This window comes from Motacilla alba, chromosome 7 (genome assembly GCF_015832195.1).
Source record: "Motacilla alba alba isolate MOTALB_02 chromosome 7, Motacilla_alba_V1.0_pri, whole genome shotgun sequence".
In the NCBI taxonomy this organism is placed as follows: Eukaryota; Metazoa; Chordata; class Aves; order Passeriformes; family Motacillidae; genus Motacilla; species Motacilla alba.
The window spans coordinates 21,650,750-21,677,077 of record NC_052022.1 but is presented as its reverse complement, the minus strand read 5'-3'; the positions used below and the strand labels follow the sequence as shown (position 1 = coordinate 21,677,077).

The 26,328-nt window shown below is 40.0% G+C and overlaps 2 long non-coding RNA genes across 2 annotated transcripts in view; both read left to right on the top strand.

Annotated features, from left to right (window-relative positions):
• LOC119703057 overlaps nt 1-12,585 on the top strand; it is a 42,421-nt gene extending 29,836 nt beyond the window's left edge. Inside the window, exons 11-14 of the long non-coding RNA XR_005257536.1 lie at nt 4,492-4,692; nt 6,007-6,317; nt 7,663-7,774; nt 9,989-12,585. This is a non-coding gene — a long non-coding RNA (uncharacterized LOC119703057). The remainder of the gene's footprint in view (nt 1-4,491; nt 4,693-6,006; nt 6,318-7,662; nt 7,775-9,988) is intronic.
• Nucleotides 12,586-24,691: 12,106 nt separating this feature from the next.
• On the top strand, nt 24,692-25,968 carry LOC119703436. The gene is made up of 2 exons (XR_005257630.1): nt 24,692-24,778; nt 25,184-25,968. It is a non-coding gene; the product is annotated as an uncharacterized LOC119703436 (long non-coding RNA).
• The last annotated feature ends 360 nt before the right edge of the window (nt 25,969-26,328 follow it).

The following is a 26,328-nucleotide window of genomic DNA, read 5'->3' as shown; positions in this document are numbered from 1 at the left end:
TTATCAATAAATCTTTCCATTAACAGTCATTCTGGCAGCCCACAGCACAGTCAAATCAGGCGCCCAGCTCCAGTTCTGATATTGTATTTCCATTATTCAGTGCATAAAAAAAAAGTAGAAAGTTACATTGAAGTGGCTGATTTAAAAATGTGTTCAGACTTCAGAAGCTTGTTTTGGTAGAAGTACCGAGAATTTCGCAGACTGTGATGTGTTTTCACCATTCTGCTTTTTACGTTGCGCTTAACACCTAAAAAAAGACCTGTTCAGAAACTTATCTACAGACTGAGCATAGGGTTGAGAGTAGGAGATTTTGAGCTACAACTATGTTTTTGCAGCCAAGTTGCTGTGTGTGCTTAAGCAGCTCATTTTCCAAATATACAGGGAAGGAAATAATGTTTCTCCATCCCAGTGGTTAATAATGGTGGTTTATAATTAGTTAATATTTTTAATCATTTGGAATTGCCTACAAAGATGCCAGTAGAATCCTTTTTGCCACTATATTGCTTCTACCACTACAAACTCAGACACTGAAGTTGAGCTGAGTTCTCCTTCTAACAACTTTTGTGTTGACTTTTTGGTTGCTGTCCAGTTTTCTTCGAACTGCTGTCAGTCTAAGGCAGGTAAGGGGTATTCTTAGCTTTCTATTTCTTTGCTGCTCCCATGTCCTCCAGCCCTGAATCTGCCTCCATTTCTCTAATGTTGGACCTATGCAGAGTATTGTGACCCCTCTGGACATTGAGAACTGGTACCATGTATAGCTTGTTAAGACAAGTTCTGACTGACTGGGCTATGCTCAGGTAACTTAGTGTTAAGACTAACTCTTTAAGAAAACCCCAAAACCAGTTTGTGAGGTAGATTGTCTCATACACTTTCCACTTCTTTCTTATTTTAATTTATTTCTTCTGTTCAAAATCTTTTTATTAGAAGCAGGAAGCTCCATCTACTTGTGGCAGCTTTCCTCCAATGCCATCATGAGATTCACTAGTGATGTTCTATAAATGCCAGCCAAAATCTATCTGCAAGAACATCTGCTCAACAGTGCAAACCTGATGTAATTACCAACCATCATCTTTTATCTTCCTGCTGAGGCAACTGCTCCAAACTTGACTTTTTGCCCTGAACCAAAAAGAAAGTTGCTGTTATGTACAAAACCTGCCACAGAAAACTATCATGGCTTATACACAAATTCTAATAGAATCTTTCAGCTGCAAGAGATAACAAATTCCCAAGTAGCATGAGTCTTATGGAAATACTTAAAATTTTTTTATGTTCTTATTGGCTGCATCTGCTTCATACATTATTGTTCTGTGAGATAATTTTTAAGGGGTGGCAATAATTATACAAAAGAACTCTTTTCAAGAAATATATAATCACAAAAAAGATGTTGCAGATGCTCAAATTTGACTGTAATTAAGTCATAACAGGATGTCATTTATGTGTGCGTGTGAACAGGTGATAGATACGAGATGGATTCTGTACATATAAACAATAAGTGTATACTGTATTTGTTTGTAGGAAAAAACACAAATTCCCACACTATATTGTACTAATGCCAGATAAATGTTGCAGAAATCTTTGATATACAGCCCATACCTGTCAGCTTTTTTGTGATTATGTACTGATACCTTCCTCTCTGGGAATTGTTTCCAGCATTGCAAACCTCCAAGGACTTTCAATTAATTACAGTCTTCTCTCTCAAGCGATCTGATAGAGAAATGCTTCCATTTCCTTGAGCTGTAGAACTGACTTCCAGAAGGGCCATCTACCTTGGAGTTCAGTTTCACATTCAGGGTCTCTGGCTGACTTTTCAGTCAGTGAAAGTGCAGTGTGCATTCTAAGTGTAAAACTCTGATAACCCCAGCACAGGAAATGTTATAATTACAGGATCATACATTTCTCAAACAACATTGGTTTTACCTCATTCCTTGGGAAGAGCATCCAATTTTGCTTGCACCTGCATGACCTTGTACCTCAGGTATTTAGGGGAAATCACCTCACCTACAGTTTGCCAGTTATACTGTTTAAAAAACCAGGGAGACCTGGACTGCTGAAATACAATCAGAAAGACCCACCAAACCAACATTATTTGATGTGCAAATGCAACATGCACAGGATGAGGTTTCCACTGCATTTCTAAATAAATACATTTACAAACCACAGCTTAACTTCTGACAGAGCATCATGTCAGCATTGCCTGCCTGCCTAAGAATATGTGCCTGTGGGACTCAAGGCAAGAGCTCCTATTTCAGCAACCTCTCTGCTTCTAATCCTTTATGACTTCCAGACTTGTATTCTGGCTCCTGGAGATTGTGATCATCCCTTAGACCTTTGGTGGGATGATGTCTGCATGGCTGCAGCAGGAAGGGCTGTGCTAAAATGGGCTATTTTCATCGATTTAACAACGTCCCAGACACACAAGTGGGGATTCCTTCTCAGAGATAGCAGAGGCAGGTAAATATTTGCACTAAGGGGTATTGCTTGCAATAAATGTATTTCCATGCAGAATGGTGGGTTTTGCACATTCTCTGCTATATTCTGATCTTGAGTTACTCCTAATCAATCCATTTTCAGTCCTGAGGTCCACAGGCCTGCACTGGGCTGCACCAGCAATGAACTTTTATCAGTGATGGTGACTTAATTAAATACTTCAAAGACATCTACAGGGGCATTTATTCATGTCTTCATGCAGTTGCCCCAGACTTTTTGTTAAACCTGTTGATATTTTTATATCTCTGGATAGCCTTCCTACTGCTGCATGTCTGTAGTTTATCATCTGAGGAAAGAAGCAATTGCAATGACAGAACTAGACCTTGTTATGCTATGAGTAATATTACATACAGTCCAGCACTTCTGGAGGGAATCTTGAATGCTGGTGCTTTATATACATGATAAACAAGGGGAATTTGGTTTGTATTTGAGATAATTTATGGTATAGGCTGCTTCACGTGTAGCTGCTGCTCTGCTGTTCTTTCATGCCAAGATTCATTACCCTTAATGGGCTGGCTAACATCTCTGGGACTCCTCCAAAGGTCTGTTAAAGAGCTCTAAAAGAAAAGGATACAGATCTTAGCTTCACATGTTTTTCATAAATGTTTTAGATATTTGGAACATGTAATTAAAATTTTTCAAAAGGAACAGAAGGAAAGCATAGTACTAAGTATTTTCTTCTTCCTACTCATTTTTCAGTAATTAATTTTGGGTAATGAATTTTCTGCTTATTTAAGCATATTTTGCCTGTTGTTCTTTGCCTGTTGATTAACAAAGAACTAGGTTATCATATTGCTCAGTAGAGGCAGCATTGAGTAACACTCCATGTCTATTCCATATGAATCTGCCTCCCTAAAATTGTGGTTTGTGCAAACCAGCTCCTCTCTTAACAGCTATTCAAACTCTTTGGAACACTGAGACAGGTTTCAGGCAATTCTTCAGTGCTTACCTTGTCACCCTTTTCCTCCACTTTGACAATATACTATAGTAAAAATACTAATTATTATTCTTACCATTTTCATCTGAAAGAGAAAATAGCTTTAGAAAGGTGGGCATAGCGTATTTCCTCAAGGATGGAACCAGGAATTACTGGAAATATAAAATCAAGTTCTACTCCAAAAACATTTCCAGACCAATGCTATTTAGATACACTAAGTTGCAATTTACAGATTTTTATATGAAAAAGCTAGGTCAGCTGCAATATATGAGATTTGGATTTTACTAAAAGAACACAAAAAGGTACATTTCAAAATTAATTATGCATGCTTGTAAGTATGTGTAAGTGAACACCCTTAAAATCTATACACAGATTAGATTTATAGAGTAAAATTCAATAGTATTTTACAAAGCAATAAAAGTACTTGTAGATTCTCATGAAAAGCATCAATATATTTTAGTTTTAATAATGACAATGTTTAATAAATGAGATCCAGTTATCAGCTTCATGGATACTGTATCATAAAATCCTTTCTCGCATATCTATGCATTTAATCTTCATTTTTTTAATCGGTCTTCTCAATTTGCTTTTACTATTTCTCCAATTTTTTTTTTGTTTGATTTTTTCTTTTTTTTTTTTGGTTGGCTTTTTTTTTTTTTTTACAATAGACCTAGGAAAATAGTTTCACTTCTTTTTCTTTGAATTTCAGGATGAATAGTTTCATGCAGAAAGGTTATTTATTTTTGTGACCAAGTCTGGCAGGGAAATGGGTATAGCTTGTTTCAGTGATTTTTGCATAGAATACAACATAATTATTTTTATATCTCTTGGCTGAAAAAGAATCTTGCAATCTACAGTCCTTGAGAGCTGATGTCTTGGTATTTTCCCGTATTTATTCTGGAAATGCAAACCATGCAAACAGATATAAAATAATCTGGTTTATTTTGCTGAATCCTCTCTTGCTTATACCAGACTACTAGCTTTTACCTACTACTTAACATCACGTGGTGACACAGCACTCAATGGAAAAATTTCTTTTTCAGAGATGAAATTGTCTTTTTCTCCAGGCTCCATAGGGTACAACTGCCCTAGAAGTGGGTATCACTGATCCTGTGTACCTTTTATGTGACCTTCAGATTAGCATAGAACTTACTCCCCATTGCTGCAATCACCACCTTTGAAGAAACCCCCCATTTTTCCTCCTTCTCCTCTGCACTGTGAAGAGGAGCTCACAGCTCCAGAGTGGCCAGACATCTGCATGTGGTTATGTAAGTACAAAGTATTCAGAGTGAATGTTGCAGTGTGGGATTGGTGGTGGCTTTTAAAATGTACCCAGGTGCTGGAGCAGGAGGTGTTTGTTACTGCCCATTTAGCAAAGCACTGGCAGGACCCCTGTCGACCTTCTGTGTGTGACAGTGGGAGCAGCCCCTGCTGTAAATGAGGATCAGCCTCTTCAATTGTTTTTTCCCTTCTTGCCTGGGTGCTGTATTTGGAAGCATGCATTAAGTTAAATCTTGTATTGGCTCACTCAGCTGGTGCCACTCTGCCTCCCCAGAGCCAGAAGGACAAGCGGACAATTCGTTTTCTGCTTTATTAAGAGATTTGAAGGTCAGAGCATCAAAATGGTAATTTCAATCAGAGCCAGTCTGGTTGCTCAGCAGACTAGCAGAGCTACTGTAGGTTGCAGATCTAAATGCATGCAGAGACTGTGATCTAATTCTGAGCACTGCTTCTTGGGTCAGATCTGGTTGAGTCAAATCGTGATGCACCAGCCCATCGGGTCGTTCCTGAGAGGCTGCCTCCCACCTAGGTGGCAGCAAATAAAATAAAAAGAAGAAAGGAAATGGAGACCTTGCTTTGCTGAACAAGCACAAATTTCTGCTTTAAGGATTAGCACTTAGAAAATTATCCACTGTTCCCTTTAGTGTAATCTCAGCAGACATACTAAATTCAATGTCAAAGCCTTTGCAGGTACTGTCAAGTACCAGACATAGGCACTCCTTGCAAATGGATGGGAGTAGAAAGCAGGGACTGGAAGAAAGAGAATAGATTAATTTCCTATTGTCTCTCAATTAATCCTTGCAGTGCCAAATGGTATAACGTTAACTACAGCAGGAGATATTGTTAGGAAGTCACATTTTTATCCAAAAAGGAGAGAAGGATTGCAATGGCTTGTTTTCAGGTGTAAATACAACACTTTTTCCTGACAGTATAATAACTAATGAGGATTTGTAGGCCCTTGAAGGAATAGCAGTCTTTTTTAAACAAATATACATGAATTTTTAGACCCTCACTACAGCCCTCCCTGGATGCATAGGTCTGTGCCCAGCCCCAGCGCACTAACAACAGCAGAAACAGCAATTATATAACAACTGTGAGTACCATTTTTCAGACACCATGGGTACTGTATTAGGAAAAGAAAAAATCCCAAGCAAACAAATTAGGAAAATGAAAGTATAGCACAGCGCTTAATCACGTAGTTGTCTCATTTAAATCAGTGGGTCGATTCATTTTTGTGTAATTATGCCTGTTTTTAAGATATGCTTGATATGTCATGAGACTGTGTAATATTATAATTGCAGGTATTTATTTCCCTTATGTTTGCCCTACCTTTGGAAGAAGGAATGCTCCTGTTTTACTGGTCACGGGTAGCTGGTCTACAAGGTGGGGACTTGTTAGCAGGAGCTAGTTAGCACTGCAATAGGATGCACAGCCACAGAGTCTTAGTTAAAAAGTAACTGCTTATTGCTGAAGAGATGGTAAATTACAGAAGTTGCTTGACTCCAGTGATACTACAGCAGCCCTGCAGTAGACAATGAAAGTGGTGGGGTAAATGGCTTCTGCCACCTTCCCTGTGCTCTGAAAAAGTTGAAACCACTGGAAGCCAGTGCAGGTAGGCATAATTACAAATGGGGAACTCTGGCGAAGATGGAGTGCAGGTGGTGGGAGAACAGTAGTAAAATGATGTGTTTTATGTTACTGGTGTCCCGTCTTTTATTTACTTTAGTCTGCTGGCAGGATGTTTGTCTGTAAACATCACCACAAAACACTTAAACAGGAATAAAAGTAACTTTTATTGAAGGAATTTAAAAGTAGTCTCTGGAAAACATGCAAGAAACACCATGTGGACTCCACATCTTCTTCAAAGTAGAGCGAACACAGCAGGGATCTGCTACTGTCACCAAAATCAAATCAAAATTGCACCGTTTAATATTTATATAATTGAAAGTACAAATCCAGTTTGCTGCCTGAAAGTACCTCTCATGACAGCAAAAAACTCATCTTCTCAATCTTGTAATAACATCAAATTAATCCTGTAGTTTCAGTGCAAACCAGCAACATCAGGAAAAGAGGGCTCACCACATATTGCAAAATACAACTTTCCATTCTTTAAACTAATTAGAGAGGCAGCCAGTAGCACCACTATGGTTCTGCCAGCATTTCCACAATAAAACCCCCTTTTCAGGGCTTTATAACTTGGCTGTAAAAAATTAGCTTCAGGCTGAAGCTTGGCATACTGTGGTTCACCCCAGCAGCAAATCAAGCTGTGCATGTGGTTATGTGTGTGGTTTGTTGATTGTTTCCTAAATACAAATCTTAATTAAAATTAATTTTGCCACTTCTTGGAAGACAATGATAAAATAAACAAATTTTTAAATAAACAAAGTTACATTATTTGTCAGGCTCTTGCAGCAAGTTGTTAAGAGCATGGAAGTTTGAGGTTCAAAGAGTACAGACTTGTGATGCTTTTTTGTTTGAAATTAAATCATCAAGGGCAGTTTGAAAGCAGGTTATTGCACTTGCATGATGAACTTATTTCACAGGGTGTGATTGACTCCATGAAAACCACCAAGCAGCTTTGACAGAAAAATTCCACACGAAAGTAACTCACATGAGGGCACATAGCCCTTGAAGCCCTTGGAAGAGCTGTGCCAAAGGGAGGATCTGTGTCCCCTGAGTTGCAGGACCGTCCAGGCCGCTAAACACTCATGTGGAGCAGCCATCAGTGCCCTTCTCCCCTTTGCATGTAGCAGTGACAATGCCAGCCTTTCCCAGAGATCAAACTGAGTCATCTCTTCCAGTTGTGGGTGGCAAACTGCTGTTTGTTGAATTTCCATATTATGGATGATCTCAGCGCATTATTAGTTCATAAGTGTCCACGTAGCTTGTTATATTCACACATTTTGCAGTGAGCTGACTAGCATAAATAATCTTGACTGTAAATGTTTCTGTTTCAGCTTCACTGTGGTCTGTAAGAATGCCCAAGAAATCATGTCACTACCATGCACCTGGAAATACTGCAGCATAGACAGAGAAGTGGAAGAATTTGAAAGCAAATCAGAAAGACTGGTAAGAGAAGCAAAGCTGACTAATTCTTTTTTCAGGGGAGTCTCTTAATTTTAATACAGTTGGATGTTTTGTTATTTTTCTCCGGCATTTTAAAAATCTAATAATAATTGATTTTTAAATAGGTAAAAATATGCAAGCCTTGGAAGCTAAATTTACTTCTTCCAAAGAAGTAAAGAGAAAGACTCTAAAAAGACATAAGAGATGGAGAATGTCATCAATATGCAGTAACATGCTCTCCAAATCATTCTTCAATATAAGTGTCACGAGGAAAACTAACAATCCACATCCAGTATTCCTCGATCAATGAACAGTTGAAGATGAAAATTAATATTATAGAGTAGAATAACCAATTATAAGCCAATTCAAAAGTCTATTCATCATGGACTCATTTTTGCAATGGGTGGATGAGACTTGAAAGGGAGAGAAAGTGAGTGAGTAAGCAGCACTGAGCAAACTCACCAGGTTCCCAAGAGCAGAGCTTTGTCACTTCCCCAAAACAGAGTTTATGGCTGATGAACAGTGAAATATTTGGGTTCAGCCCATCTCCCCAACTACATGGAGTCAGGTAAGAGCTGCCTCTCATGCAGACATAGGCTCAGGTTCTCCATTAGATCAACAAAATTTTGTTCCAGCTTTAATTTTCTCCCAGAGTAGCTGCCAGGATATCCTTGAACACATAAACCCAATTAAGCCAACCTAAACTGATCATTAGGCTTTCAAGTATGTGTCTGCTGAAATTTTATAAGGCTGTAGTCTGCTTAAAGTTTCACCTCCTGCAGCCACTCACAGTTGACCCTGTGAGTCCACTAAAAAAAAAACAGACAGAGACTCCTAAATTTCTGGAAGAGCTTTTGAGTTGTCTCAGAATTAGAGAAGCTGCCCAGATCACTGTGGCTCATAGGAGAATTGCTCCAAATTTCTGCTTTACTCCTTCCAGCTGCTGAGGTGGCACTCACTCAGAACAGCTGTTGTGACTCTGACCTGACCTAAACCTGTGGGCAACCCAAGAGTGCAAGTGGAAAAGCACATGAAGCAGATGTAGGAGATATGTATGTGCCTCTTCAGGCACCATTTGTCACCTTGTGGATGGGTTTAAATTTTCTGATTTATTCTCCCTTTGCAAAAATGATCATGATCAGGCTGTGACCATGGAGATTTCATTCACCAAGCACTAGTACGCGGGGAAAGTAAACAAAACCAAGTGCTTAATGTCCCACTTCACCTCCCCACCCCAGTTCCAGCTTATATAGGAAACTCACCTTCACACATACACCTCTAGCTCTCCAGAACATGCTGGCTGAGTAACCAATAACACCAAATAAACTGAATTTGTTGAATGAAGAGGGTGTGCATGGCTCCCTAATTTTGCTGCCTTCCACTGGCCTTAGTCAGCTTTGTGACCATGTTGTCAGAAACATGGTTAAGAAATCAACAAGTTAAGAAATCAACATCAATTCTGCTCATTTGAGCTTTGTTTTCTTGCAAGGTTAGTTAATACTTAAATAAACTGCAGGGCTAGGTGTGCAGACGTATGCAGAACACCTAGAGGGATTTTATACACAGCCATGGGCCAACCCTAAGGCCATAGCCAATCTCTGTCCATCCTCATGCTCACTTTTCCCTGTCTTATTAGACATTGTGAGCATCTTCTCTCTGTAAGTGCTGCATTTCTTCATCCTTTAGTAGGTCTTCTGTGATAGTAAGTATCTCACATACAGTTTTGCTTGAGGTGTTTGCTTCCTTTGATTCCCTTCTGGGAGTACTCAACAGCTGTCTGGCTCAAGTCCTGTTTTCTTAAACTTGGGGATGTGCTGACTAAACTACATGATGAGCCAAATGCAGTCAAAAACATGTAAGAACTTTATTTAACATATCCCACTAGGAAAAAAAAAATTACATGCAAAAATTAATGTATTATACCAGAGGAACATAATAACATAATCCTTCATGGATCAGTTGGACTTTCAAGCCATCAATATCCATGCTATTGTGCTGTCATTGCCTAGAATTCTATGGCCTATACAGCTTCATGCGCTGAATAAGCAATTCCTAATATCTAAAGATATCCTTTGCCTATTTGGAACCCCTCTGCTTGTACTATTTTTTTCTGAAAGGCGCTGTCTGGCTCCTTTTTCCCAGCAGTTTTGATTTCTGTACTTCTAAAACAATCTCCTCTATGATTTCTGCAACATTGCATATAACCCAACTGAACAGGAATCCAAGGGCTGCTGACAGTGACTGCTGAGAACACAGGAGGGTGAAGGAAGACAAAAGTCTGCTAGATCCTGCATAATTCCAGCTGCTGAAAGAAATACATACAGAGGGCTGAAATCAGAGGCGGTGTAAGAGGTAAATCAGGGCAAGTACCAATACCATAACTAGGCTGAATTAAACAATCAAAACTAAAGATGGAATCACATATAATGAAAAGGGAACTACAGCAAATGATTGCAAAAAATGTTTACCTCAGGCTGAACTCCACCAACCTCATATATACAGGGTGGTTACATTATGACTTCTGTCACTGCCATGACTGGTCTTGCACCATGGCAAGGGTTGAAAAAACAAGAAGGATGAGTGGTAGTTTTCAAATGTATATTTTTGTGTTTTAAAAAAAAAATTATAATGATCTTTATAGAAGTCTAAATTTTAAAAATAATTGAAAATAATTATATGGAGGTTATATGTGTATATTTATGAGTAATATGACTGTAGTTAATAATAATGACTACAGTACTACACTTAGCTATTATTCCCTTGGCTTCCTTCCTTAAACTAAAGCCAACTTGGTGGTTTGTACCATTGTGGCAGCCAACAGGAAAGAGCAGTGAACATCCCATCACAGTATTGGCACTTACTGCCTTTGCTGAAACCCTGCATCATTGCACTGTACTGGTTGTATTGTCCAGAGGGCCAAGTTTCCCTTCTGTGCTCTCCAAACACTCCCGGGTCATGCTGGCAAGGAACAGTGACTTCCAGGGAAATCAGAATGTTGTGCTAGTGATGAATTTGGTCCCTTGTAAAAAGATACCCTTCTTTTCCCCCTCTCTCTCCAGCAGGAAATTCTTCTTTCCAATCCAATGATTCATACAAATCTCATCATCTTTTTTTGTGAAGCTCTCAGTCTCACAATGAAGAACAAAAGCTAAATCCTACAAAACAACATAAGGGAGATGCCAGTTATGATTAGGCTAAATTTAACACACTCTCCCATGTATGTTAATGTTCTATGTGCATCATGCATGCAGCTAAAGGAGTAGATAGAAAAATAGCCTGGGATATGGAAGAGTGGATAAAAAAATAGGCTGGGATATGAAAGAAAATGAAGTTCATAGCAAAGACTGTTTCCTCAAACAGAAAGACTGGGAATTGCTTCTTTCTTTTACTCCAGAAGAGTTGCCCTCCCCAACTCTATCTGACAGCTTTCTGTTAACTCCCACTCTTTTAGTTATCAGCTTGCTTTTGTTACCCTGTTCATAGGCAAAGAAAGCAAGCAGACAAGACTGGAAAGCTGTTGGATGAGTATCTGGCAGTGTTTCATGAGAAGCATATCCTAGAGAGCAGCAGCAATCTAAATAAGGTTCAGCTTCTCTTTGTGCTTGTTTCAAGGACAGTTTGGCAGTTCCATACTTCCCATGTATGCTTTGCAGTTTATGCATAAACGTAAACTTCCTCCCCTCAGTGTCATCCCGCAAAGAAACAAATAATAATGGAAAAAAGTTTGAGGGAAATACTTGTAAATTATAAAAATCATATGCATCCATAGTGATGTGTTTTTTTTGAAGCAGCCTTTTTACTCTCACGTGTGATAAAGGCAAAATGCTTTTTTTCATAACAAGTAACTATACAGATAGTTACGCTGGAATGGGGAGGGACAAACAAACCTAACGATGACAGATCTGTACAGAAAGCTGTTAGTATGCCAGATCTTATTACAGAGCAGTGGGAGGCCTTGTACACTACGTATCAGCTCTATAGGGACCTCCATATTTAAAATGATAAAAAAAATGTGATTTGAAAAACCCCTCATGGGCAGCCTTCAAAGGCACAGACAGGTTCTGACTGGATTAACATTTATTGACTGTTTAAGCCTGCTTTTTTGCTTCAGGACAGAGATACACGAGTTTAATTGCAGAGGTTGTTCTGCCAACTGATCACTAGAGTGGCAACCAAAGCTTTACTAATCGGTCTTTCATTAAAGAAAAGTCTCTATTACAAAACAAATTAAGCATGCTCTGATCCCAACCCGCAGGTCCAATGGCATTACAGCAAAGTTTAGGCTGCTAGAGCACTGAAAAACTTATTAAGGTTTAGCGCTGAGATAGCACTTTTGTATTGATTTTACAATACACAGGTATTATGATTTATGGAGTGCTAGTGTCACTCTAACAAGCTGAAGGACACACAATATCATCTCCAACATCATTAAAATTCAGAAGCCTCTAGAACTAACTCATCAACCACTGTGCATTGTCACAGGCTATAGAGCTCTACTCCAGTTGGAAAATGCCGTGAGTTTCCCGGACAGTTGTCTTCCGGAATAATTAAATTTAGGAAAAAAAAGGGGGTGAGGAGAAGAGACAAAATTCAAACTCCGCGTATGTTTTAAAACCCTTCTGTGGATGTGTAGTTCTATAGTAGCAGGCACTGTTCTTCACCATCGCCTGCTCGAACCGGGCTGCTCCGGCTCCTGCTGCCCGCTCCAAGGCGCCGCAGAGCCCCAGGGCTCCTTGGGTGGTGCAAACCCAACGGGAACCGCCGGCCGCTGATGTGCCTCGGTCTGTATCCCGAATGCTTTATTTTCCTGAAGTTTGGGTGCGCACCGCATCCCAGTCCTCCGCCCGGGCGGCCGCTCTCGCCCTTTTCAGGGAAAAAGCCAAAACCCGGCGGTTCCGCATCGCGCTCTTTTCCGCCCGATGTAAACAGAACGCGGCGCCGCCACCTGCAGCTGCTCAGCACCCCCGGCCCGTCACCGCCGGCCCGGCCGCGGTGCAGCGGGAGCGGGCGGCCCCGGCCCGGCCCGGCGGCCCCTCAGCCCCGCGGCCCCTCAGCGCCGGGCCTTCCGCGGTGCGCGGGCGCCCCCTGTCGGCGGCCGCGCGCAAGAGCGGCCTAGGGCCGCTGGCGGGCGCGATCCCGGTGGGGCGCGATTCTGTCCGAGCGCCATCCCTGTGGGGCGCGATCCCTGTGGGGCGCGATCCTGTCCGAGCGCCATCCCTGTGGGGCGCGATCCTGTGGGGCGCGATCCTGTCCGAGCGCCATCCCTGTGGGGCGCGATCCTGTCCGGGCGCCCTCCCGGCCGGGCTGCCCTCACACGGCAGTGCTCCCGGTGCGCGCCCGCCGGCCGCTGCCTCCCGTGCCCGCTCCTGAGCTCCTACCGCCAGCTTCGTGCGCCACAACTGCTGGGGGTGCGCAGAAAAGGCGCAATTCTGCCTCTCTTCTAGCGATCGCCAAGGGCCCGCGATTTTATAACTGGGATGATGCTATAGTACCTATAGCCTGGGCTAGCTAGAGGAATGTGTCTTGGCAAAATTCTGTTTTCCTGTGCCACGCTGCCCTAAGTAGTCGCAGTTTGTAATTATGCTGAAAGGAATCCTCAAGCTCGGCTGTCATATGTGCTACTTTTCATACACCAATGGCATTTACATCAGCGCTACCAAGTCACTTAAAAAGGAGCTACAGGAACAACAGTATATGAACCACCTGGGTACAAAACCCATTTGTTTCTAATGAGGCAGTGTAGGGTGCCAGGTATTGTACGATAAACATTTCCATTCTTTTAATCAGGGATCACTGGGTAGCTGTTATTTCCTACCTCAATGCATGAAAAGTACTATATTGCGATGAGATTTGCTGTATGACTATAATCAAGTATAGAAACATACATTCTACCACCACTTCTGTGTGCATCTCCCCTTACAAGCTGTGTGACTGTTTCATGTAAAAGGACTTTAAAGTCAGACAATTGGGTAGCTAAACTTATTAGAAAGCAGCCTTATCTGAGGAGTTCCAAGGTTCTAAATTGACAGAGCCTTGAGATGTGCCCCATGTTTCTGTTTGGCATATACTTACTATTTTTTTCCTGTCAAATTTTGAAATATCTAAATGTTTTTATCTTTGAGTATGCTTGAAAATGTAATTTAAAGTTCTAAAACGCTTCCTAAATTATTTTTCTGACTAACATTAAACTGGAGCTTATTGATCACTTTAATCCGAAATTAAAGACCCTAAAGATGTTCAGATTCACATCTTACACCGATATAAGTCTTAGTTCAATTGGGAGAGTCTCTTGATCTCAAATTTCAGAAGCGTCATCAGCATAAACAAGATCAGGATCAGCCCATAATAGGTGAGTAACAAATGTAAATGACTGAATGAAAACCTACACTAAAGTACATATTAGCATTTCTGTCTGCTGAGAATTCAGTACCCTCCTTTTTTTGGATCCCTTACAAATCTATTAAGACTCAAGCAGTTCTGCAAAATGATACTCCAGTACGTACAGCTGAGTAACAGCAAAAGAATAAATTATTTTAAGTCTTCTTAAAATTATTATAATGCATATATCAAAAATTGAACATTTTCAAAACTTGTGTAAATATGTATTAGAAAAAGACACATTAGAGTGGTAGAAGTTGTTCATATTTTTGTCGCTTATGTTTTTAATAGTGTATTATTTCTAAGGAAGGAAGAAAAGGGTTTTCTTTCCAGTATAGCCAAAGATGCCTGATTGCAAAATTCAATCAGTCCTAAAATTAAAATTAGGAGGCTGGATCAGCATGAAAGCAATTGTGTTATAAGTCAGTGTTAAGATGTTATTGATAGAAAAGCTAATGCAATACATTTTCTTCTGTCACACATCTCTGGCCCAAAGCAATTTGCCAACCAGCAAACCACCTCAGCATAAACACCGGGGAGCCCCCGCTGGGTCCTGGAAATCCCGCTTGTCTGCAAGTGCACAATATACAAGGCAAATCTCCATAAAGCTCAGTGCCACAGTTGAATACAAACACTCCCAAGGTCCTGCTGTGACTTGGCGTACCCCGCTGGACAGCTGGAAACTGAGAGGAAAGGAGCTGCTGCCAATAACGGGGTTACAGGGGATTGTCGGGGCAAAGTTTCCTGGAAACAGGCAGTGACTGACATTATTATTTTGTTGGAGGATACTGATGTGATATATAAGATATATGCAATGATACACAGTTGCATTTGATAAATATTTGATAGGATATATAGTAAAACACCACCTTTTTTATATGATCCATGTGCTTTGGCTAGGAATTAAACCCCAAGAAAAACAAATAGAACTTGTCCCAACCTTATGTTTTATCCAACATAATTCTGGATATCAGATATTGCCCTAAATGTCATTTTAGTATGTGTATCAAAAAGATTTAGTATGCTAAGGGTCATGAATGTGTATCTAACACCCCTGCAGCTGCAGTTTACTGTAGATAGATTACATACAGTCACTCTTTCATTTTTTTCCCTTGGAACCACTTGCAATGAATTGCTACCGGCGATCATTAAAAAAAGATTGCTCTTTTTATGTAGCCTGAATATAGGAAATGCTGCTTATCTGCATTCTGATGTGAAGAATGCTTCAAAGAAAATTCAAAGATGGAAATGAAACAGCTAAACTAGGGTTTGGCATACACGATCATCATTAGTCTAATGTAAAATAATCTTTAACGTAAAGAAGCTACATTTTCTAAACCTGAATAAAACCCCAGCATTCTCTATGTGTTATAATAAATTAATGCAATAAAAACAGGTACACTTATCCTGTAAGGAAGCTTATTAAGCAGACTGCTAGTGCTGCAAAATTCAGCATACAGTAAACAATACTTTTTTTGTTAGAATAATGACTTACAGTTTATTCTTTTATACTGTGTAGCACTTGGGGACCACATCCATTTACCAAAATAATACCAAATTAGTACTGCAAATATTGAAATCAGACCTTTCAGACTAACCAGTGGCCTAATTTTCTCTTCAATCTGCTCTTAATCTCAATTCATCAATAACACTGCCTTATTATAGGACTTTGACAGTGAGCTAGAGCTTTTGATAAATTATACATCTCAAGCCAGATTTAAAATTTGAAGCTCAAGTGCTAATTATCTGTACAGGCCTAGTTAATAACGAGATTTCTTGTTAAGTATCTGATCACAGCATGGGCATCATTTGTCAAGAACCTCAAGTCTACCTTGGAGACTAGCTCTTCGAATTCTCCCTTGCCTACCATATGTAAAATTGGGATCTTTGTTTCTATAATAACCTTTTATTAGGAAGCTGACATAATGATTAAGTTCGCTGTAGACACATACAATGAGTTAGACAATTACCCTTGCTGCTTTAAACTACTCAGGCTCCTAGCAAGACAAAATAATTAATATTGAATTTTAATTTGATGTGTTCCACATTTAAACCCCAATTTGCAAAGTACACCTGGAAGGCTGCCGCTGTTTCCTTGCAGTTTGTGCTGATGAAATAAAAGCTCCTGCAGTTTGAATGTAAAAGCACAGAAGGCATGATGCACCACAATCACTTCTCAGTGGAGCAAAGAATTTTCGAGCATTAATGGGAAAGGTAATTACCTAGGTCTAACTTTATAGCCTTTTCTCTAATGAAACTATAATCTCCCAGGCCTACATGGTTTAAGTATTTACATGATTTTAACGATTTCACTGCCATAACAGTTGTCACACATGGTAATTTAAAAACTCAGTGCCTTGAAACAAAGATGCTAATTATATTTCTATATTTTTATTGTTGAAGTAAAGCTGGACTGTGTGAAGTGACAGAACCATAATAAAAACAGCCATGCGCTGTGTTGCCTAAGTGGAAGGGGGTGGGGGAATGTATTTGTTTGCTGAAAAAAGGCACCTAAGAGCCTTCCCAACTGTACCTGTTAGCTGCTGAGCAGCTCAGCTCCCCTGAGCTTTGGCTGGGGAGGAGAGCACACCCTGTGCTCTGAGGGCCTTCAGTCTCAGACTTCAGGCAAAACTCCCACTGCGCCAACTTGTGTAGTCCTTTCCTTATTGAAATGTGAGTGTTTCTCAACCATAATCACCTAAAGACATATCCCATCCAGACAGTACTGGCCTTGTGAGGAGGAGTCCTGGAGCCCTTCCCCTACACAAGCCCAGTGCTAGCGTTAGGCAGTCCTGATGGCAAGCACTTCATCCCACATATAGTTGAATTGAGCCTGAAACACGTGGGGAAATGGGCTCTTTGCCTGAAGGACTGGATGGTGCAGCAATTTGCAGGGTGTATCCTGTAATGTGGTTCCAGTTTTTCAGAATGGTGCCTGAAGTGTCTGCCGGGGTGGGATGGGCTCCCACCCAGCTCACATCATTCTGCTGTTCATGGCCTTTGCAGCCCCCTCTACATCTCTCTCTGGCCTCTGCTCTTACTGTGCTGGGCTTGGCTGTCACCTCACCTCTGTGTCAGATGTGTAGGCAGGCAGGGGAGTAACAGCATTAGGAAAGTCAGATTTCCCAATGATCTCAGCTCTGGGCTTGGGACCCCTGACTTTACTCAGCTCTAGCTAGGCTAGATGACTTCCTCCAGCCTTGGCTTTTGTCTGTGCTTGAGAACCTCACACCTTTAAACAAGCTGAAGTCATTGCCGCTGCAATTTCCACGACAATCTAATTTGATGCTCATTGCCACAACACTGCTTAATTTTCCAAAACCTGCTCATATTTTCTATGTGGGCTGTGGGCCTCAGGTGCAAAGTTTGGATTTGTATCAAAAGATGAACTTCCCAAAAAGACAGGTGTGGAGATTCCTAATACAGATGTCTTCTGATTATTATTATTATTAGCAGTTTGTGACATAAAATGACACAAAGTGAAACAAACAAAAAATCAAAAGCCACTTTGCTCATAGGAAGGTGAGTCTCAACACCATTTGGAGTGTCAGTGGGGAGCCAGAATTTCCATTTTGTAGAAAATTCAGATATTTAACTTTTCCCCCCCAGTTCTTTACTGGAATGAGAAGACAAAAAATTTTTTAAAAAGATTTATTAATATTATTTTCCGGGCTGATTGGAAGCTACTGGTCTTCAAAAATCAAGACTGTAAGTAGTGGCCTTTTGCTTAGAAATTTAAGTGAAAGATGCTGTAAGAAGACATCAGGACAACCTCAGAGACATAGAACAATCTCAGAGAGGTAAGCTTTGCGAACCCCTGGGGAGTACTGGGCCTGAAGGATGAAACCGTGGATAAAAAACCATGAACTATTTAATATGGTGACCAAACACTGATTTCTGCTTTGGCCCCTGTTACAACTTTGTTGTTCAGACGAGACCCTTGGATGAAAATGTGTGGATCCTCCTAGCCTGGGGGAAAAAGTATCATTAGTTAACCTGGCAAGAAGTTAACCAAAGCAAGAAGCAAATGAGCTGCCAGGTTGGGGAAGAACAAGAACATAGTGCTGGAGTGTGGTTTTCTATTTTTTTCCTGAGAAAAAGAAAGAATTGTAATTGTCTTTGCCTTAGCTCAAGGGGGACACTGCAGACTGGGAGGGAAATCATATGGCATAACAATGTGTGATGACAGCAGCTAAAAGCTGCTTTTGATGTGTTTCCAGCTCATAAACTGGGCTATATCATTCAGGGGAAAAGACCTATTAGTCTTCTCATCTCTTAACACTTTGAAGGAATATACCAGGATGCTGGATGCTGAGGCAGAAGCTTTGTACCCCAGTTTTAAGGATATCAGCATTGGGAATATTGAATACTTTATATGTTTCAACACTAGATGAGACTTTACATTATAGCATTTCTTTTTCATTTGGAAGCATAGATTTACAGAAACAGGCAGATGTTAGAAAAGATGAAATAAGAAGGTGCATTATTAAGACAGTATAAGATGACAGACATCTTTTTTAGCTGCTCCAGTGTAGTCACTGACTAGCAGGGTTTCCTAATTATCCTCTACCTCTTACCCCAGGGAGGAGAAGCTCTGAGAGCTGCTGCTTTCCTGCTCTTCCTCTTCAATGTGACAAACAAAAGCAGCCAAAGCAGCTGCTCTGAGCCACTGGCTCCTTCAAAGGTGAGAACAGAACGAATGCCTTCTACTGCTTGGTTACCCCCAGCTTGCATATAATATAGTTTGTATTTTATAATATATGTAATTTTCTCCTTTGTCTTTAAACATCTCAATTACCGTTGCTGCTGAGTACTTTCAGGTGTAGATCCAGGCCTTTTGAAGAGGTTTTGGAAGCCTTATGTTTTATGGTATGAGAAATATAAAAACTTCTTAGTAGATTAATGACCATTTCTTTCTAAAAGTTTTATAGAAAGAAGAAAATTATTATTCTACTACTAATGAATTTCTGAACGGGTTCTTCAGATTAGGAAATCTAACAAAAATTTGTCATTAGTCTTAGAAGGAGGTTCTTTCAGTGTTCCCATCACAATTAAAAATTACTTTGCAGGACAAATCTTGCTGAACTGATAGCCAAACCATGGATTTTCAGGTATGTAAAAATAATGTAATACTCAAGATGTTTGATGTAATACAACACTAGGATAAAGTTTGTTTTAACTAAATGATAAAACATTAAAATTTCAACATGTTGCAGCAATATAGAAAATTCACAGATATTTACAAATGCACACAGGCAACACAAATCACACATCCCCTTTTTAATTTAGACACACATTGGATTTTTAGACATCTTATTACTATGCACTAAAGCAGTCCAAATGGGTTATCAAAAACACTGCCAACGAAAAAACCAGGTTTGTCACTTTGCTGGTGGTCTTAGCAGATAAAGCAAAATTGCCACTATACATCATCCTTAAAAGAAAGACAATACCAAAGGGGAAGCTAGCTGCCAGAAGGTGCCATTTTCAGATGTCAAGATAAGGGATGGACGTCTGAATTAATGCAAGACCTGTTGCATGTTTTCTGTAACAGACAACCTGGTACCCTGCTAAAGCAGACCGTGATGCTTGTGCTTGGATGCATTTCTAGGGTGTATAACTTAAGGAACCTAAAAGAATCTTAAGAAAACAAATAGTATTTCTGGAGGTAACTGCTATGAGTTCTTAATGGTTCTGTAAGCAACCCTTTTAAAGCTGTATGGAGAAACAATGCAGAGATTGAATCCTGGGGGTAACAATCCCTTGGAAAAATCCATTAACCCTAAGGGTATCAATTGAGAAGCCACCTTTAGCCCTCCTGGTACAAGACCTTCCAGGAAAGAATAACTGGTGTCTGTGTTGTGCACAGGCTGTGTAAAAATGTATGCCATACTGAGGGTGGGGATGTTGGTGCCATTAGCAGAACAACCAGGTTAGCGGGCATTGCAAGGAGCAGTGACAATATTGACAATAAAGTAAGAACTCCAGTGATCCTAGGGATGGGTAAGAGTTTCCTTGGCAAAACAAGTGCCCACTGGGCTGGGGTGGGCTTCTGCACATCAGGAAGAACAAGTTTGAAGGGCTTTTTGTTCTGTGAGGTATAATTGTGACAAGTGTCAAGACTACAAAGAGCCGTTGTCTACAAAGCTACCTCTGCTCTTGGAAGTAAGGAAAGTAAGGTTTGTGGAAACTGCAAGACAGGTTTTTCTGGGCTTGCATGTAACATCTTTTTGAACCTTTCTGTATGTGGCTAGTGCTTGAGCTTGCTGGACTTAAATACATTAACCAAGACAACCTAAAACCTCAGGTGTGTTTAAGGGTAGATTTTCACCTCTTAAGCAGTTCTGAAAATGGATGGAGGCTAATCAATTTCATTTTGATAAGAAAATATGGTTATCCGAGAGCCTGAGAAATTAGAATTAAAATTATTTTGATCATAATCTTTCAAAATAAGTTAATGTCCACCAACCTAAAGCTTCTTGAATGTATCACTCTTAAACTGAAGAGTCTGTTGTACCCCTTTGCTTTCCTATATCTCCACCTTGTTTTATTTTCAAGCTGTTGAGCTTTTTTTTTGCTACCAGAATTGTATTTCTGGCACAAACACAAGCTTGCTGCCATCTGGTCCCCTTCGCTGGAGTGTCCTCATGGCAGAGCTATAAGAACATGGAGTTTCACTGAGTTCTGCATTTACCTCATCTTATTTAGAGAGATTAGTGGTCCAGAGCAGGGTATCTTGAACAGGACACCTTGGTACCCTGGAGCTCAGAGCTGCAGAGCCAGCAGGAACAGGGCAGTCCCGTACTATAACTGTAAAATCAGTCCTGTGACACTCCTGCCAAGTTAAGGCTGTTATTCCTATAAAGCTGTGATATGCTTAAAAAAATTAAAATCTAAAGAATTCCTATCTCATCACTAACACAAGTGTAAATCCTGAAAACTCCTCTGATAGTGGGAACTGTGGATGAGTTTGTCTGTACTGAGAGAACTGAAAACAGAATTTAAATGTTAGTCATATTCCTTCACCTGTAACCATGAGCTGGCCCTAGAGCTGGCTTCAAGAAAAGAGTGTTGTAGTGTTAAATATATTTAACTGCTAAATCTTGGAATTTTCACTGGTCATGAACAAAGGCAGAGTAATACCTGAATTACATTTTTACTGACTTCCACTCTTCACAAATGAAAGCTGGTGAGATGACTTGCTAACTCACACAGTAATTAATCTTCAAGAGGGTAGAAGTACAGCATTAAATTGGAGCTCAGGTTACAGAGATGAAATCAAATGAACAAGTTCAGTATCTCTAACATCTTACCACTTATTCCACAAGCTGTCTAAGTACATCAAGAGATTTAATTAATTCTGAGATTCCCTGATCAGTTGCAGGAAAAAAAGACAAAACACAGAATATGGCAAAAGAGTTCTAATCAGACTGACCTTCTACATGGCACTGGAATTATTGGTGTACCCTGTATACATGCTGCAGATGATACACTGTCTCTGCATCAGACTGTGCTGAGATTCAGACCTTCTCCACAAGTTCCAGTACTCAGAAGGGTGTTTGGAAGAACCTGAGAAGACCTTCACTGATCAATTTGTCAAGTAAAAAATGTTCACTGTGAGAGTTTAAATATAAACCAAATATTTTGTTTCTCACAAAATGCAAGACACTCCAGCAAGTACAAGCTCTTTTTTTGGATGAACTAAGATTTCTGTGCTGGCCACTCTCTTCCCCACTATAAACCCTGTAAAAACCAAGCCCTGCAGACAGCCCAGGCCTCTGTGGAGGAATGAGTGAAACTTGAAACTGCCCCAAGTGGGAAGGGAGGACCTCCTCCCCACCATTGTGTCTGACGAGACGGAAGGGTTTGCCCTGTCCATAGCCCAGAGCTCAGCAGAGAGGAGAGTCAGGCAGGGTCCGTGTCTGTCCTGCCCCAGGGGAAGCTGCTTGAGCACCATGGGAGCAGCAGGTCAGGCCTGGCTTGGGAAAGCACCTTCGGATTCTGCTCTAATTACCTGCTCTTTTGACTTCTGCAAAAGAATGGAAGCATTTTTTGGAGATGTGGCAGGTTCAGAGAGAAGTCTTAGTGTGCTGGGAAGTTTAAGTGGGGCATGGCTTATTTAATTCTCTTTTCTCCACAAAGCAGCTGGGCTTTGTATTCCAGCTAATTTAGGTAGGAAGCTTGTTTTTTATTTCATTAACTTGAAGCATGAATGTCACCAACCATAGTTGATAGCAGTGACCACTGCCAGAAAGTCAGACTTTTGAGTTTGTAGATTCACAGTACTCCTCATTATGCCTGTAAAACACATAGCAGTACATCTACACTATTTATTCTAGAGCAGGAACTACTTAATGCTCAGCTATGTTAAAAATAAAAAAGTGAAAAAACCTAATCTTGCCTCCATCTCTCCAACAGCTGCCATCACTGGGGAAGAACCAACTTCAGAGCCTGTGACAGTGTTTTCTGGTGAGCTATTGGCACATTAGAGACTGACACGTTCACCTGGGGAGGAGCACACCTGTTCAGTCAACCCGTGTGCATGATAATGTATGATCATTGTGCATCAGTGCTTCTGGGTACTCTGTCGTTGCACCCAGACTGCTGAGAGAGCCTCCCATCTGCAATGCCAATGCAAGATCCTACGCACAGAATAATGTTGGAGCTCGTTTGTTACTCTTTTCACATACTTGTTTGGGTAAGGAAAGTTGATAGAGTCATAATCTAAATTCTCAATGAACTTTTGATTGCAAAAGAGCTTTAGCAATCTACAGGAGCCAAGAATTTGGCCAGCTTTCTGCATCATGTTGGTTGTTTAAGGACTATGCAGAATAATGTTTTATCCTTAGAGGCTGGTAAGTTCAGTGTTCTGAAGAAGCTGTTGACTACCATTAGTAGTGGGTTCATTTGTTCTCTGCTGGACACTGTCAACCAGCAGGGGTTTAGGCTGTTGTGCAGCTCCCAGCTCAATTATTTCTCAGGGCTCTTTGTTTAATATAATGGGGTCAAATTCAGACTGTAGGTGGCTGATGATTTCTGGTCCAATTTACAATAGCCTGTCTGCAAGCCCACCTTGAATCCAGTTAATCTCTTTTGTAAAATCAAGTGAAAACTCTAAAAAGTGTTCAGAGTTTTGGTCCGATATTTAGTTTTTATAATGTGAGCTGCTTAGTAATTTTTCCTGTTCAGAGTGGTTCTGACATGTTTATACAGCTGTGTTGATAGAGGGATTATATTTATTTCCCATATTGTAATGCACTGCAATGGGAAATTTTTCTGCTGACAGATGAAGAAATGGGAACAGGTTGAATACTACCACTATCTACCACTGACTGTTTTGTAAACCTCATGTTTACAATTAATCATATGCTTCTGATCACAAGAGTGTAATTTGATCTTTAGAAGGCCACAGCACTCTGGTTTGTCAGTATATAGGCATTGTACTTGACCAGTTGGCTTTTTAGAAAAGGTATTAAGTTGCCACCTTGGCTGACCCACAAACACTGAAAAGGACTGTGAGTCTTAACTGCTCCATCTCAGCCCAAATCTTAAAGGCTGGAACATTACTGCAGGGAGTAGGTGTGATACTTACCCCAGGGATGATGCAGAAAGCTCTTGGAATTGAAGGATCTTTGCAGAATAAACTGCTCCATTTATTTCTGTGTTTTATGGAAGGGCTGAAACAGAAGGTCTCAATCTCACACTATCGAAACAGAGCAGCAAGGAGGCTACTTATCTTCTGGATTCAGGATCTAATCCAGACTGTAACTCAGTGCACAGAGACACAGAGAACACTTGACATTTCATGATTTTTGCTGTGAGGCAAATGGATAGGACCTTTGGAAAGCTTTAGCAATGGTGATCCACAATGCAGGCTACACTCGTGTAGCAGGCTGTTTCTACTAGTAGGGTTTAAGCTGGACCTGATGGTAGTGTCTTACCCATCTTCGTTTTGCTGAAACAGCATCTAACTGGAGAGACAATTCATGGCATATTTTGTGTATAGACCTAGTGATTGACATAATCACCTGCTTGCAAAGGCAGAGTAGGAAGGCTTTGCAGTTTTATGGCACCTTTTCCTCTTAAACAAGTGTTCTTTCTATAGCAATCAAAGCAGTAGAAACAACACTGTACCACAGCAGCATTTTTGTTTAATCTGAACTAGGTGTTGTATTACCCCCCTATTGCATTCACTTCAATCCATGGACATTCATTTCTTTGATACATATGTAGATCTCAGCACTTGCTATTCTTTGTAGAGCAGAAGAAAGAGGCAGATATTTTGCTTATATTGCAGTTATTTGGTTTTAGGTGTTTACAGATAGAGAGGCTTAATTTTTACAGTTGCATTAAGAACCTGCAGCTTAGAGATGCTTTCCAATTGTAACAAAACAGTTACCAAAGTGACTTAAAATGTAAACTGAGGTAAGTATAGAATTCTAAATATATTTGACTTGTTGATAAAATAAAGTAAGGCCTATTTTATGATTCCACAGTTGGTGGAAAAAGATGGCAAAACAATTCCCCTTTATTTCCCTTTGTAGGTAAACACATGAATATTGATTCCCTGCTCACGAGATAAACCTTCATTGTGGCAGTAATGGATGCAGTTTACAAACAGAAAAGGAGGTAAGTAGGAAAGAAGCCACAAAGCTTACTTATTCAGAAGGAAAGCTAAACAAGATATTTTATCTTTGAAAGTTATCTCACAATTGAGTTAATAAGATGTCAAAACTAACTGTAGTCCTGGCTTAGCTTCTGTTCAGTTCTTCCTTAGGAGCATTGAATAAAAAGTTTGAGAATCATTAAAGCCTGTAAGGACATGAACACAGGGCAGCAATCTTGGAAAGGCATTGGAGAAGTTTCTAGGTGACTCTAGACTTAATATTTCTATTTTACATGTTTCATATCTTTATTATTCCTTACTTCTACATTCTGCTTTAAGCATTTATATTGGAGTTAAGTTCTAAAAACTTTCAGAATTTTGAAGAAAGGATAAATATTTCCTGACTTTTTTTTTTTTCTTTTTCTTAGATGCGTGTGCTTTTGTTGCCCTTTTACTCTCCTTCAGTTCTGGTTGTTAAGGCATAAGAAGTAGAATACAATCTTATGAAAAGCTGAGAACCCTGAAGGTAAAAAGCCTGAAAAGTAGAACGTGTGAGTAAAATGTGTTGAAGCAGCAGTTCAGCTAAGGTTTTTGTGAAGCGTCTCAGAAATGTCAATAAAGCATTGGAAAAAGAATAAGATGAGCAAGAAAAAGGCTAAAAAGAAGATGTTTAGCTGAGCTGAAAGGGAAAGTTCTTGGAAAGAGAGTATTGGTTCAAAGGCTGATCAAATATAAAGGGCTGAAAAGTGTTTTCATGACTACCTTGACAAAAAACAGATGCATTAATTTGCATCACTGCAGATGATGCAAATTTTGAAGGCACTGATGGTTTGGAACATTTCTGGACTATTATGCAGTCAGAACTTAGGGAAAATGAAGTTTGAAATAAAACTAAATGCAACTAAAACTAATGCAACTAAATAAAACTAACGCAACTAAATGCAATTAAAAAGAACTCTAGCTGTAATCTGGAATTCTGTCAAAAACATCAGATGAAGTGAAAGTACCCTTTAATCAGCATGTACAAGTTCAAGCCACCACTGCAACAGGTATAGTGAAGATGTATGTGTTCAGGGGTCCATTGATGTTTCTGCATGTTGCTGTATTTCAGGTATTTAATGAGTGTGCTCCAGGTGTACAAGGTTTGTCTAGCCTACTAATAATAAAGCTGAGGAGGATATATAGTTCCAGCTTTGCATACAGAAAAAAAAAACCAAAAAAAAACTGAGAGAAAGAAGATTCCATTAAAAAAAATTGTGCTGAATGAAAAAGACTAATTTCAGGACAATTTAAAATGAGAGGAAGGCCCATCCAGATCACCAGAAACCTGAGTTTTAAGGAAATCATAATGGGTGGAATGTGATTGTTAAGGTAGATCACTTACACAGACATGATTATTTATGTCTTCAAATCCCTCTGAGTGGTGTTTTCTTCATTTGACAGTTTGGCTAAATTGCAGTAGTGCCTTTGGGTGCATCTTCAGCTCTTCTCAGAAATCAAAACTGGCCATTAAACTCAGTATCCAGAAAAGATTGTTAAAACTCTTTCATCTGCACCTTGTGTTGATAACTTT